Source organism: Cynocephalus volans, chromosome X, assembly GCF_027409185.1.
Source record: "Cynocephalus volans isolate mCynVol1 chromosome X, mCynVol1.pri, whole genome shotgun sequence".
NCBI classification, from domain to species: Eukaryota; Metazoa; Chordata; class Mammalia; order Dermoptera; family Cynocephalidae; genus Cynocephalus; species Cynocephalus volans.
Window position 1 is genome coordinate 18,465,531 of NC_084478.1, and position 15,516 is coordinate 18,481,046.

Genomic DNA, 15,516 nt, shown 5'->3' on the forward strand with positions numbered 1-15,516 from the left:
ATGAACAAAGAATGTCTGTCCATACTGTCCTCCATAATAGCTGTACTAATTAACCATCCCACCAACAGTGCAGAAGGGTTCCTCTTTCTCCACATCCTCAATAGCATTTGTTACTCTCTGTCTTTTTTGTAATACCTAGTCTGACTGGGGTGAGGTGAAATCTCAAAGTGGTTTTGATTTCCATTTCCCCGATAATTAGTGATGTTGAGCATTTTTTCATATACCTGTTGGCCATTTTTATGTCTTCCTTTGAGAAATGTCTATTCAGCTCCTTTGCCCATTTTAAAATTGGATTATTATTATTATTGCTGTAAAGTTGCTTGAGATCTTTGTATATTCTGGATATTAATCCCTTGTCAGATGCATACTTTGCAAATATTTTCTTCCATTCTATAGGCTGTCTTTTCACTCTGTTGATTGTTTCCTTTGCTGTACAGAGGCTTTTTAGTTTGATAGAATCCCATTTGTTTGTTTTTTCTTTTTTGCTTGTGCTTTTAGGTGTTATTCATAAAGTCTTTGCCCATTCCTAAATCCTGGAGTGTTTCCTCTGTTTTCTTCTAAGAGTTTTAAAGTTTCAGATCTCATATTTAAGTCTTTAATCCATTTTGAGTTGATTTTGGTATATGGTGAGTGGTACAGATCAAGTTTCATTCTTCTACAAATGGATATCCAGTTTTCCCAGCACCTTTTATTGAAGAGGCAGTCATTTCCCCAATGTATGTTCTTGGTGCCCTTGTCGAAGATCAGTTGTCTATAAATGCGTGGGTTGATTTCTGGGTTCTCTATTCTGTTCCACTGGTCTAAGTGTCTGTTTTTATGCTGGTACCATGCTGGTTTTGTTACTATAGATTTGTAATACAGTTTGAAGTCAGGAAGTGTAAGGCCTTTGGCTTTACATTTTTTGCTCAAGATTGCTGTGGCTATTCGGGGTCTTTTGTTGTTCCATATGAATGTTCGGATTGCTCTTTCTATTTCTGTGAAGAATGTCATTGGTACTTTTTTAAAATTTTATTTTGTCGATATACAATGTGGTTGATTATTGTGGCCCATTACCAAAACCTCCCTCCCTCCTCCCTCTCTACCCTCCCACCCAATAATGTACTTTCTGTATGCTTGTCGTGTCAGCTTCAAGGAATTGTAATTGTTATGTCTTCTTCTCCCCTCCAGTTTATTTATTTATTTATTTGTGTGTGTGTGTGTGTGTGTGTGTATTTATTTATTTATTTTTATCTCCCACCAATAAGTGAGAACATGTGGTATTTCTCTTTCTGTGCCTGACTTGTTTCACTTAATATAATTCTCTCAAGGTCCATCCATGTTGTTGCAAATGGCAGTATTTCATTCTTTTTTATAGCTGAGTAGTATTCCATTGTGTAGATATACCACAGTTTCCGTATCCACTCACCCGATGATGGACATTTGGGCTGGTTCCAACTCTTAGCTATTGTAAAGAGTGCTGCGATGAACATTGGGGAACAGGTATACCTTCGACTTGATGATTTCCATTCCTCTGATTGGTATTTTTGATGGGCATCACATTGAATCTGTGGATGGCTTTGGGTAGTATGGACATTTTTACCACACTGATTCTTCCAATCCATGAACAAAGAATGTCTGTCCATCTTTTGGTGTCCTCTTTAATTTCTTTCAGTAGTGATTTGTAGTACTCATTGTAGAGAGAACTCCATGGTTAGATTTATTCCTAAGTATTTTATTTATTTATTTTGGTGACTATTGTAAATTGGCTTGCTTTCTTGACTTCTTTTTTTTTCTAGTTTGTTGTTCGAGTATAAAAATGCTCCGTGATTTTTGTATATTGATTTTATATCCTGCAACCTTACTGAATTCGTTAATCAGCTCTAAGAGTTACTTGGTAGAGTCTCAGGTTTTCTGTATATAGAATCACGTCATCTACAAACAGGGAAAATTTGATTTCATCTTGTCCTATTTGGATGCCCTTTATTTCTTCATCTTGTCTAATTGCTCTGGCAAGTACTTCCAGTACTACGTTAAATAGGAGTGGTGAGAGTGGGCATCCTTGTCTTGTTCCTGATCTTAAAGGGAAAGATTTCAGCTTTTCCCTATTCAGGATGATACCGGTAGTTGGTTTATCATATATGGCTTTAATTATGTTGAGATACCTTCCTTCTATACCGAATTTGTTGAGAGTCTTTATCATGAAGGACTGAGTCAGTTAGAATGCAGTCTTGTAACACCAAGGTCAAGGGTTCGTATCCCCATATGATATATATTAAAAAAGCAGGACTCTGACCCCCTCGAAGGCCATTGACTCCTTTCCCAGAACAGCCTGTCCTTCAGATCCCATTATTCTAGTGTCATGTTTATCGTGAAACTTTCCCAAGCAGCAGGCACCCAGGAAGCTTACACACTGCCCAGGCCCACATGGGTTACTTGACAGCCCTATAGCTATACTTTCGTTCTGGTTTATATGTCAGGCTCTTAGGTATTATGGAATAAGTATGTCACATTCCTGGTTAGTAACATATTTAGGGCACTAATAAGATTAACATTGTCAACCTGTCAAGCTAAGAACCAGAAGACTATGAAGAATATATATGTGAATGCCACATTTTGAAACTTCTTAGATGTTAGTAAGCTGATCTCCCAGATGACACCCTGACCTAGAGCCCCACTTCAATAATATTTGTTTTTCTTATCTTCACATACAGATCATAAGTCCTTAAAGGGGAGAAATTAATTCTTATATTACTTTTCTTTATCTTCAAAGAAATACAAGTACTTTGCATAGAGTAAATGCTTAATTAATACTTGTTTACTGGTTGATTGGCAGGACTGTTGGTTATACATTCACTAACCTGTTAGCATCTATATTATGCTTCACAATGATAAAAGTGTCACCATTGACTGTAATGAACATAACTCCACTTCAACTACCAAGTGCTAGGTTACTTGCAAATATAAAACTATTGCTACTGCTCAAGCTTAAATAATTCATTCTTTCCTAAATCAGCTTCTTTTCAGCATTCTGTGAATCCAAGGCGATACAGAAGGAGCATTTTATTGGGTGGAAGGAAAGACATTAATAAAGTCAGTAACAAAAGTTTGAAAGAAATTTTCAGCAAGGGTATCATGATAATAAAATTGCTATCAAGGCAGTTTTTATGTCAGTGACAGAATTAAACCTAGGAGATTCTAAGACAAGTGGTACTGCAATAATCAATCTTATTGTTATTCATTATTTTCATCTTTAGAATTGTAATGATGGAGGAATCTTTCTAATATATTCAAGTGGGATTACATTTGATTTATCCTCCAAATTATTGTTTGCCCTTTTAATGTTTATGAAAAGAAATGCTGCATTTCTCATATTAGTCAACAGAGAAGCAATCACTTGCCATGAATCATCACTGGAAATAGAAATTGTTTCAAGCATTGAACACATTCATGGTCTGTGAACACTGAACACCAATAAGCAGAAGAGTTCTGATCCTAAAATGATTTTTCTGACGTCCAAGTAATTTAGTCCAGAAATGCTCTGGACAGGCATCAATTGTCTGCATGGAGTCTGGAAGAGCAGTGATTTCACATTTAGGCTTCATGGTCTTGAAGATTGCCTCTCTGCATGCTGGGAAGGTCTATGCATTCCACAAAATAAAGAGGAGGGAAGCAAATTGAATTTTTGAAAATGAGAGAGAAAAAATACAGAGTGGTATCAACTCTGTAGGCATTCTGGCTCTGTGGACAAAGCTGGCCATTGAAAACAGCTTTAAATTCATCAGTACTAATGCTTGGAGCAGCCTGCACAAATCAACATGTGAGAAATATGCTTCGTTTTTCACTTCCTTTTTTTCATTCCTGTCCTCCTAGCAATTTATATAATGCAACAGAGTGGGCTCTATAGTTTGGCTTTCATTTCCAATACGACTGTGAGGAAGTAAAGGACATATGAGACAGTGAGTGGCCATAAAAGTCAAGAGCCATTGTGGACACTGCAGTGGTAGCTCAAGGGTCTCAATTTGAGAGACAGACTCTCTACCTGATCCTTGAGAGATATTTGTGATAGTTAATTTTAGGTGTCAACTAGAGAAGTGGTAAAGCATTGTTTTGGGGGTATCTGTGAGGATGTTTCCAGAGGATATTGGATTGTGAATCAGTGAAAGGAGCAGGGAAGGTCCATCCTCAATTTGGACGGGCACCATCCAATGGACTGGGATCCCAAATAGAAAAGAAAAAAAAAAAAGGAAGAGAAAAGGAGAACTTATTTATCTCTTCTGGACCTGGGACACTCTTCTGTCCTTGGATGTCAGAACTTCAGGCTCTCTGGACTCCAGGACATGCAAAAGCAGCCCCCAGTTTCTCAGGTTTTTGGTTTCAGACTAAGAGTTACACCATCAACTTCCCTGGTTCTGAGGATTTCATACCTGGACTGAGCCAAGCTATCAGCATCCCAGGGTCTCCAGCTTTCAGGTTGTCTCAGCCTCCATAATCACATAAGCCATTCTCCCTAATAAATTCTCTCTTATCTATCTATCTGTCTGTCTGTTTATCTATCTATCTATCTATCTATCTATCTATCTATCTATCTATCTATCTATCTATCTATGTATACATATCATGTCCTATTGGTTCTTTCTGTCTGGAGAACCCTAATACAATATTACATATAGTTAAGGAGTGGCAATCACTAATACTTATTTCACAAGTCACATGGTTTAATAAATATCATAATGACCATGCATCCTCATGCTAGAAGGTTTTGTCATCTGGAAATCCATTCTAACCAGGGGTCCTATAGTGAGAAAAGGGTCTCTTTGAGGGAGGCGAATCTCTCCTAAAAATTCAGGAGGTGCATTTTATCAATTTGAAATTGGCTTTATTATTCTCTGTGAAGAAACATCCCCTAGCAACTAAAGATTTGGTAAAACATGTTTTTGCTCTCTTTAATTTGCCTCAAATCTCTACTTGGTGAATGTCAATTGTAAATTAATAGATCCTTTATTAACCTCTACTTCATCTTTTCAAGTGGAGGGAAGAATTTCCATGTTTGAGGAGGACCATCAAGCTGTAGGAAGATCCATAAGAGTTCTTAAGGTGTTCCAATACAAGATATTGATATGCGAGATATATTTCAACTCTTTTCTTGAAGAAATTGACTTTTATGGTTGTAATGTGGTCTTTCCATTCATCATATTTGTGTGTGTATGTTTGTGTGTGTATTTAATATAATGGTGGCCAAAATGCCATCACAAAAGGGTATTTACTGCAATGGAATCAGAAACCTAGTTATTAAAAATAGTTGTAGGTATATAGTAGGCTTTCAGTGACTTGAGAAATAACATCAATCCCACACAATAAGAAATAATTCTCTTCACTTTGGTAATAAATATAAAAAGTGTAACTTTTTCACTTATCATGTAGACTTGAGCAAATTGATCAACTTATATAAACTTTAGATATCTCATTGAAAAAATATGAATATCAATTATTGTTCTTCCACAGTGTGGGTACTTTGAAAACTGTAAAGTATTATGTATAATATAATATATATATTAGAGGTTCTTAAGGCTTATAAGTACCAGTAAATGATATTGATGTTCATAAGAAGTGTTTCTATTTGTTTATATTTATTTAAAATTTTGCAATATGTGGCATCATATAGACCAAATATTGTGTGTTGATTCTAAGAATCATAAGATAGGACAGATGGTAAGAGCATGCAGGGACCTTAGCAGCTATAGGCAGCCTCCACAGAGCAGATGGCAGGAGCACACAGGAGGTCTGCCACAGCCACCACCACAGCCACTGCCACCACAAGGGTGGGTTGCTGCCACAGAAGCAGCCACTGCTGCTGTAGCAGTCGCTACTGCCATGCAGGTGACATGCCAACAACTCAACTGCATTGCCATGAGGAGAGTTGCCAGCAGAGACTGAGGAAAGAGGTGAAAGAGCACAGATCCATGACCCACTGGCCCAACCCACAGGGGAAATTATCCTGCCACATGTGGTAACACCCCTGGGAGTGAGAAGTATGTGTGTAGCCCACGTAAGTGCCTTGATCCAGGGAGAGACACATGTGGAATCCCTCAAGAGTGTAGAAGCCCAGGATACCCAAATAGAGTAAGGAATAAAATTCCCAATCACCACCATCCCCCAACTGGGGGAAGCAAGGGCCCAGGAGGAGCCTCTGCCTATAGGAAAGAAGGAAGAGAAACCCTGCCCAGGGTCACTCATTCAAACTGAGGAGCACCAGTATATCCAAGTGCGCCCATTGGGGTCATGGGATGACAGCTGGTGTACCAACAAGCCCACCCAGGGTCACTCACCCCAACCAAAGAGCAACAGGGCATCCAGAAACTTCTTCCAAGGACTCAAGAGCTCACCCACATTCTTGATAGACCAACACAGTGTCACTAACCTCATCGTGAGAACAATAAGTGCCCCAGTACCTAGGCCATGGAGGCACTCACACACAACTCCAACACTGAATATGGCTGAAGCACCCACACAGAAACTGCACTACTGCGCCTACCTGGAACCAATACTAAAACACCCTACTCAATGGCCAATATAAAACACATCTACAGGAGGAATTCTCTTTCCTCAAAGCCCACTTCAGATTAATAGAAGAAGCAACTGCTCCACCAGATGACCTGACATCAACATAGAGGTACTAGAAATATGAAAAAAAAAAAAAAAAAAAAACCAAGAAAATATTACACCACCAAAGGAATACAACAAATCTCAAGAGCAGGAAACCCTTGAAATGAATGAAAAGGGATTCCAAGCAACAACCTTAAAGAAAATCAATGAGATACAAGAAGACTCAGTTAGATGACACAAGGAAATGAGAAAAAGTATCCAGAATATGAAGGAGGAAATTTATAAAGAGATTAATACCTTGAAAAAGAATGTAGCAGACTTCCTGGAACTGAAGGATTCATTCAACAAAATAAAAAAACACAACTGAGAACTTAAGCAGCAGGTAAGAGCAAGCAGAAGAAAGAATTTCTGATCTGAATATGGTCTTTTTGAAATAATCCAGGCAAGGGAAAAATAAATAAATTTTTAAAATGAAGGAAATCTTAGAGAGCTAGCAGATAACCTTAAGCACACAAACATCTAAATCATGGGAGTTCTGGAATAGGTGGAGAAAGAAAAAAGCATTGAAAACATATTCAGTGAAATAATAGTGGAAAATTTTCCATATATAGGGAGAGACATGGACATTCAGATCCAGGAGGCTCAAAGATCCCCAAACAGATTCAGTCCCAAAAGGTCCACTCAGAGACACATTATAGTCAAACTTCCAAACCCCAAAGGTAAAGAGAGACACTTAAAACAGCAAGAGAAAAGCACCAAGTCACACAACGGAGTCCTTATCATACTAACAGCAGACTTCTCAAATGAAACTCTACAAGCCAGAAAAGAATGGGATGATATATTCAAAATACTAAAAGAAAAAAAAACTGCCAGCCAAGTATACTATGTCCAGAGGCTTATCTTCAGAGATAAGGGAGAAATAGTTATTTCCCAGACAAACAAAATCTGCAGGAGTTCACCACCACACAACCATCCCTACAAGAGATCCTCAGGAGAGTCCTGCATCCAGAATCTGAAAAATGATAATCACTACCATGAATACACAAGAAAGAACAAAATCCATTGGTAGAACAAAAAAGCAAAGGAGATAGACAAAGAAATTAAACCTTACCACCTCAAAAAACCATCAAATGCCAAAGAAAAACAATAAAAGGGGAAGAAAGACACCAAAGATATTTAAAATAGCCAAATGAAAATTGATAAAATGCTAGGAGTAAGGCAATACCTTTCAGTAACAACCCTAAAGGTAAATGGATTAAATTTCCTGCTCAAAAGACACACATTGACTGATTGGATTAAAAAGCTCAACCCAACTATATGCTGCCTTCAAGAATCTCACCTCACCTGTAAAGACACACACAGACTAATAGTGATGGGATGGAAAAACATATACCACAAAAATGAAAACCAAAAATGAGCAGAAGTAGCTATTCATATATTTGATAAAACAGACTTTAAACCAAAAAAAAAAAAAAAACATAAGAAGAGACAAAGAAGGCCATTAGATAATGATAATGGGATCTATCCAGAAATAAGACATAACAATCATAAATATGTATGCACCCAACAGTGGAGCACCCAGATATATAGAGCCAACACTATTGGGCCTAAGGAAAGAGATAGACCCAAATATGATAATAGTTGGAGACCTGAAGACACCTCTCTCATCATTGGACAGATCATCTAAACAACATATCAACAGAGAAACACAGGATTTAAACTATACTTTAGACCAATTGGACCTTGCAGGTATCTACAGAACATTTCATCCAACAACTACAGAATTTATATTCTTCTTATCAGCACATAGAACATTCTCCAGGATAGACCACATGTTAGGTCACAAATCAAGTGTCAATAATTTTTTAAAAATTGAAATCATTCCAAGTATCTTTTCAGACCATAATAGATTTAAACTAGAAATCAATAACAAGTGAAACTACAGAAACTACACAAATATATGGAAATTAAACAGCATGCTCCTGAACAACCTATGGGCCCAAGAGGAAATTAAACAGGAAATCAAAAAAATTTTTAACTAATGAAAAAAACACATTATACCAAAATCTATGTGTATTATTCTGTTTGTGTTGCTATAACAGAATACCTGAGACTGGGTAATTTATAAAGAACAGAGGTTTATTTGGCTCATGATTCTGGGACAGCTGCATCTGGCATGGGCCTCAGGCTGCTTCTACTCATGGCGGAAACTGGCAGGCAACTGGTGGGTATAAGCAGATCACATGGTGAGAAGCAAGAGAGAGAGAGAGAGGAGGTGCCAAGATCTTTTAAACAACCAGCTTGGAACTAATATAGTGAGAACTCACTCAGGAACCCCACCCCCAGAGAGAGCATCAATCCATTCATGATGGATCTGTCCCCATGACTCAAACAGCTTCCAACACTGTCACATTGGGAATTGGGATCAGATTTCCGTATAAGTTTAGGGATGACAACACATCCAAACTCTATCATTCCACCCCTCACCCCCCAAAACTCATGTCACTCTCACATACAAAATACAATCATTCCATTCCAACAGTCCCAAAAGTCTTAGCTTGTTCAACACAAACTTAAAAGTCCAAATCCAAAGTCTCATCTGAGACCCAAAGCAAAAATCCGTCCAGTTGTGAACCTGTAAAAATCAAAAACAAATTTATCTACTTCCAAGATACAATGGTGGAATAGACATAGGATACACATTCCCATTCCAAAAGGAGGAATAGACCAGAAGAAAGGAGAAACGGGTCCCAAACAAGTCTGAAACCCAGCAGGACAGACATTATGTCTTAAAACTCCAAAATAATCTTTTTTTGACTCCAAGTCATGCATCTTGGGCACAATGGGGCATTTGAGCCCCAAAGCATCAGGAAGCCTCACTCCCACAGCTCTGCCAGGCACTGCCCAGTGGGCTGCACTGGTGCCTGTGTCTTTTCCAACCTGATGTTTCATGCTGCCAATGGCCTTACAGATTCAGGGTCCTGGTGGCAGCCCCACTGCCTTGTATCTACTAGACATTTCCCTGGTGGGGGCTCTCTGTAGGGGCTCCGACCCCACTTTCCTGCTCTGCATTGCTCTAGTGGATGGCCTCTGCAGCAGCTCCACCCATGAGGTAGGTCTCTGCCTGGGCCCCCCGGCTTTTCCATACATCCTCTGAAATCTGGGTGGAGGCTGCCACACCTCCACTGTTCTCATTTCCTGCTGGCCTGCAGACTTAACATGACATGGACGCCACCGAGGTTTCAGGCTTCTACTCTCCAGAGCTGCTGCACCAACCACACTTGGGGATGCTTGAGGCAGTTCTGCTCCAGCCAGGGTAGCTGGGATGTTGGGGGCAGGTTCCCAAGGGCAGCTGTGCCCCAGGTCTCTCCTCTGGGACAACTCAGTCCTTCTAGGCCTCAGGGTCTGTGATGAGAGGGGCACTCTTCCAGACTTCTGAATTGCCTTCAGGGCTTTTCTCCCATTGTCTTGGCTATTAGCATCTGGCTGCCTCACTGCCAAGCTGTCTTTAGTAGCCATATTATCTGCTTCACCCTTGCAGTTTTCTCTTGCTCTCAGCTTCTCTACCACATGGCCAGGCTTCAAATTTTCCAAATCTTTATGCTCTGCTTCCCTTTTATTTTATTTTATTTTTATTTTTGTCGTTTTTTCATGACCGGCACTCAGCCAGTGAGTGCACCGGTCAGTCCTATATAGGATCCGAACCCGCGGCGGGAGCGTCGCCGTGCTCCCAGTGCAGTACTCTACCAAGTGCGCCACAGGCTCGGCCCTCTGCTTCCCTTTTAAATTCTGGCTTTACATCATGACTTTGCCTTCATAACTCAGAGTAGGCTGTTAGAAGCAACCATGCAGCTTCCTTAATGCTTTGCTGCTTGGAAATTTCTTCCACCAAACATTCTGGTTCACAGCTCTTAAGTCCTACCCTCCACAAAGTTGAAGGGCATGGACACATGTAGCCAAGTTCCTTGCTACAGTGTAGCAAGGGTGATCTTTTATCCAATTTCTGATAAGGTCCTCATTTCTATCTGAGACCTCATCATCAGCATGTCCTTTACTGTCCATGTTTCTATCAACATTCTGGACACAATGATTTAACCATTTAACTCTAAAATGTTCTAAACATTCTCTCATCTCTTTGTCTTCTTCTAAGTTCTCCAAACTCCTCCAAACTTTGCCTAACACCCAGTTCCAAAGCCGATCCCACAATTTCAGTTATCTGTATAGCAACACTCCACTCCTCAGTACCAATTTTCTGTATTAGTCCATTTTGTGTTGCTATAACAGAATACCTGAAACTGGGTAATTTGTAAGGAAAAGAGGTTTATTTGGCTTATGATTCTTGAACAGCTGCATCGGGCACAGGCCTCAGGCTACTTCTACTCATGGCAGAAAGCAACACACAGCCAGCAGGTACAAGCAGATCACATGGTGACAGTAAGCAAGCAAGAAAGAGGAGGTCCCAGGGTCTTTTAAACAACCAGCTCAGAACTAATAGAGCAAGAGCTCACTCACTACCCCTCCTCCCCCAGGGAGAGCATTAATCCATTCATGAGGGATCCACCCCCATGACTCAAACAGCTTCCAGCACTGTCACATTGGGGATCAGATTTCTGCATGAATTTGGTGGGGACAACACATCTAAACTCTATCACTGTGGGATATTGCAAAAGCAGTACTAAGAGGGAAGTTTATTGCAATAACTGCATATGTCAAAAAAAATAGAAAGAATTCAAATAAACAACTTAATGATACACCTCAAGAAACTATAAAAACAAGAACAATCTAATCCCCAAATTAGTAGACAAAAAGAAATAATTAAGATTAGAGCAGAACTAAATGAAATAGAGACACAAAACACAAAAGATCAATGAAACAAAAAGTTGGTTTTTTGACAAGATAGACAAAATAGACAAACAATTAGCAATGCTAACTAATGAAAAAAGAGAGAAGAGCCAAATATCAGAAACGAAAAAGGAGACATCACAGTCGATACCACAGAAATACAAATAATCACTAGAGAGTATGATGAACAACCACACAACAACAAATTTGAAGACCTGGAGGAAATGGGTAAATTTCTGGACACATACAAACTAGCAAGACCAAACCAAGAAAACATAGAAAACTTGAACACATCAATAATGAGCAACAATTGAAGCAGTAATTAGTAGACCTCAAACGAAGAGAAGCCTAGGACCAGATGGCTTCACTGCTGAATTCTACCAAACCTTTGAAGAATGATTAATACCAATTCTCTTTAAAGTATTCCAAAATATTGAAACGGAGGCCATTCTCCCAAAGTCATTGTATGATGCCAGCATCACCCTGATACCAAAACCAGACAAAGACACAACAACAAAAAAGCAAACTACAGGCCAATATCTCTGATGAGCATAGATGCAAAAATCCTCAACAAAATATTAGCAAACAGAATGCAACAGCACATCAAAATGATTACACACCATGATCAAGTGGGATTCATGCTAGGGATGCAAGGTTGGTTCAACATATGCAAGTCAATAAATGTGATACATCACATCAACAAAATCAAGGACAAAAAGCATGTGGTTATCTCAATAGACACAGAAAAAGCATTTGAAAGAAGTCAGCATCCCTTCATGATAAAGACTCTTATCAAATTAGTTATAGAAGGAAAGTATCTCAACACAATAAAAGCCATATACAACTAACCTACCACCAATATCATCCTGAATGACGAGACCAGAAACGAGAAAAGGGTGCCCACTCTCACATCTATTTAACATAGCATTGGAAGTACTAGCCAGAGCAATCAGGCAATAGAAAGAAATAAAGGGCATCTAGACTGGAAAAGATGAAGTCAAACTGTCCCTGTTTGCAGATGAGATGATCTCTATACACAGAAAAACCCAAAGACTCTACAAAGAAACTCTTAGAGCTGATCAACAATTTCAGGAAAGTTTCAAGGATACAAAATCAACACGCAAAAATCAGTAGCATTTTTATACTCCAATAATGAACTAGCAGAAAAAGAAATCAAGAAAGCAAATCCATTTACAATAGTCACCAACAAAATGAAATACCTAGGAATCAATTTTACCAAGGAGATGAAAGATCCCTACAACAACAACTATAAATCATTCCTGAAAGAAATTAAAGAGGACACAAAAAGATGGAAAGACATTCTATGCCCCTGGATTGGAAAAATCAACATCATGAAAATGTCCATACTACCCAAAGTGATCTACAGATTCAATGCAATCCCCACAGAATGGCATCCTTCACAGAAATAGAAAAAACAATCCTAACATACATATAGAACAATGAAAGACCCCGAATAGCCAAAGAAATCCTGTGCAAAAAAGTAAAGCCAGAGGCGTAACACTACCTTACTTCAAATTACACTACAAAGGTATAGTAACCAAAACAGCATGGTACTGGCATAAAAACAGATGCTCGGACTAAAGGAACAGAATAGAGAACCTAGAAATCAACCCACATACTTATAGTCAACTGATCTTTGACAAAGGCAAAAAGAACATACACTGGGGAAGAGAATGCCTCTTCAATAAATGGTGCTGGGGAAACCGGACAACCGTATGTAAAAGAATAAAACTAGACCTGTACCTCTCATCATACACCAAAATCAACTTAAAATGGACTAAAGACTTAAATATAAGATGTGAAACTATAAAACTCCTAAAAGGATACATACAGGAAATACTTCAGAAAATAGGACTGGGAAAAGAGTTTATGAATAAGACCCCAAAAGCACAGGCAACAAAAGAAAAAATAAACAAATGGGATTATATCAAACTCAAAAGCTTCTGCACAGCTAGAGAAACTATTATCAGAGCAAAAGACAACTTCCAGAATGGGAGATAATATTTGCAAACTATACATCCAACAAGGGACTAATACCCAGAATATACAAAGAACTCAAACAACTTAAAAGTAAAAAAAAAAAAAACAAAAACAAGTGACCCTGTTAAAAAATGGGTAAAGAAGCTGAATAGGCATTTCTCAAAGGAAGATATACAAATGACTAACAGGTACATGAAAAAATGCTCAACAGCATTCAGCATCAGGGAAATGCAAATCAAAACCACATTGAGATATCATCTCACCCCAGTTAGACTGTCTATTATCAAAAAGACAGAGAATAAAAAATGCTGGTGAGAATGGGGAGAAAAGGGTACCTCTTACACTGTTGGTGGGACTGCAAATTAGTGCAGCCATTATGGAAAGCACTATGAAGGTTCCTCAAATAAGTACAGATAGAACTACCATATGATGCAGCAATCCCACTGCTGGGTGTATACTCAAAGGAACAGAAATCATCATGTAGAAGGGATCCCTGCACTCCCGTGTTTATTGCAGCTCCATTTATAGTAGTCAAGAGTTGGAACCAACTTAAATATCCATCAATGGACAACTGGTGAAGGAAAATGTGTTATATATGTATAATGTAATACAACTGTGTCATAAAAAAGAGTGAAATTTTGCCATTTGCAGCAACACGGATGAACTTAGAGAAAATTATGTTAAGTGAAATAAGCCAAGCACAGAAAGAGAAATACCACATGTCCTCATTCATAAGTGGGAGCTAAAAAATAAATAAAAAGAAAGATAAAACAATTAAAATAATTCATTGAACTTTCAAAAGGAGAGAACAGAACTGAGGCCACGAGAAGTGGGAAAGGAGAGGGGGAGGGGTTAGTGAAAAATTGGTAAAGGGCCACAAAATGATCACATTGTGTAATGTAGAATATACTAATTATCCTGATTGAGCATCACATAATGCACACAGGTATTGGTATTCAACATTGTATCCCACAGATATTATGGTTTAATTTTTTAAAAAGAATCACAGATAGATTAGAATCTTCTCATTTTCTGAGACTACAAAATGAAGGTGCCTCAACCAGTTGTAATTTGGTGAGTTAAAAGCATAAAAGGATTAGATTTTAGGATTCCATTACACTGCAAACAAGACCTTTCAAAGCTCCTGAGACTTACTGTCCTTGAAAATAGAATTGTCCAAGGAACATAGTCAAAACAAATTTTCATAGTGGGTAGATGCTAAGGAGAGAAATTAAGAGCTGAAAACACACCTTTAGCTATGATTTCATGTGACTTTCAGAAGTGTTCTACATAAGTGTTTCATGTAACAATATTGTATGTGTTTTATATGTTATGAAATGAGGCTTGGAGGGGTTAAATGATGTGTCCAAGGTCACTTAAACAATGTGTTTTAGAAATAGAACTTGAATCAAGGGCATCACATTCACAGTCTCCTACTTTGATTTTCATTTTATGCTGTAGAATGCTGAGCTACATCTGGCACAGGTCTCGGGTTGATTCTAGTCATGGCACAAAGCAGAAGGGCAGTTGGTGTGTGCAAGGAGATAACATGAGAGAAGAACAAGCAAGAGAGGGAGGCAGGTGCCAGACTGTGAGAACTCACTCATGCCCTGCCTCCAGGAGGGCATTAATCTATTCATGAGGGATCCACCCCCATGACAAAAAAACCTCCCACTAGACCCCACCGCCACATTGGGGATTAAATTCAACATGAGTTTTGGAGGGGCAATCATATCCAAACTATAGCAACATCCAACCGGAATTGGTTAGGAAGTAGTTGGATGTATAGGTCTGGACAGAAACATACATTTGTGTGTCATGTGCATAAAAGGATAATGGAAGTTATATTATCATAGTATTGTCTAAGAGAGTGTAGTGTAAGAAGAAGGAAGAGCCTAGAATATTTCCTTTAGGAAATCCAACTTTTATAGGCCAGGTAAAGGAGGATATGCCTGCCAGAAGACAGGTTAGAAGCTAGGAGACAGAATAGGAGGCAAACCAGGAGCACACTGTGTCACAAGGGTCAAGAGAGGAAAGCGCTTCAAGAAGAAAGAAGACGCCAGTGACTTTAGGTACCGTGGAAATGTCAAG